Source organism: Bison bison, unplaced genomic scaffold, assembly GCF_000754665.1.
Source record: "Bison bison bison isolate TAMUID 2011002044 unplaced genomic scaffold, Bison_UMD1.0 scf7180017863415, whole genome shotgun sequence".
NCBI classification, from domain to species: domain Eukaryota; kingdom Metazoa; phylum Chordata; class Mammalia; order Artiodactyla; family Bovidae; genus Bison; species Bison bison.
The window spans coordinates 4,159-4,551 of record NW_011493987.1 but is presented as its reverse complement, the minus strand read 5'-3'; the positions used below and the strand labels follow the sequence as shown (position 1 = coordinate 4,551).

Here is a 393-nt window from a genome sequence, read left to right as displayed (position 1 = left end):
AGTTCTGTGTCCTGACCTGCTCCAGGTGCTGAGGATGCAGAACATGCATGTGTACAAGGGACCAGAATGAGGATTTCCATACGGGAAAAATGGGAAAGAGAAGGAGGGAGAAGGGAATCGAGGAGTGGAGGGAGAGGGTGGAGATGGACACACGTGTAGGACAAGTGCCAGGACAGGGAGGCACCGGCTCCCTAAGGGTCCAGGCAGGAGGGCAAGGGGAGAGGCAGGAAGAGCAGGGTGAGGGGAGGTGGAGTCAGAGGGAGGGAAGGGCAGTGTCAGACCCAGGACCAGAGGGATCCCTGCTCAGAGGGGGGCCAGGTGAGATGGAGAGCGAGGGCTGCTGCCCCTTATGCAGGCTCATCATGGACAAGGCGGGCTCCAGGGAGGGTGAGG

The 393-nt window shown here is 60.3% G+C and overlaps 1 protein-coding gene across 1 annotated transcript in view; it reads right to left on the bottom strand.

Moving 5' to 3' along the window:
* Positions 1-393, bottom strand: part of LOC104983814 (MHC class I polypeptide-related sequence A-like) — a 7,243-nt gene that overhangs the window by 3,977 nt on the left and 2,873 nt on the right. The window lies entirely within an intron of this gene.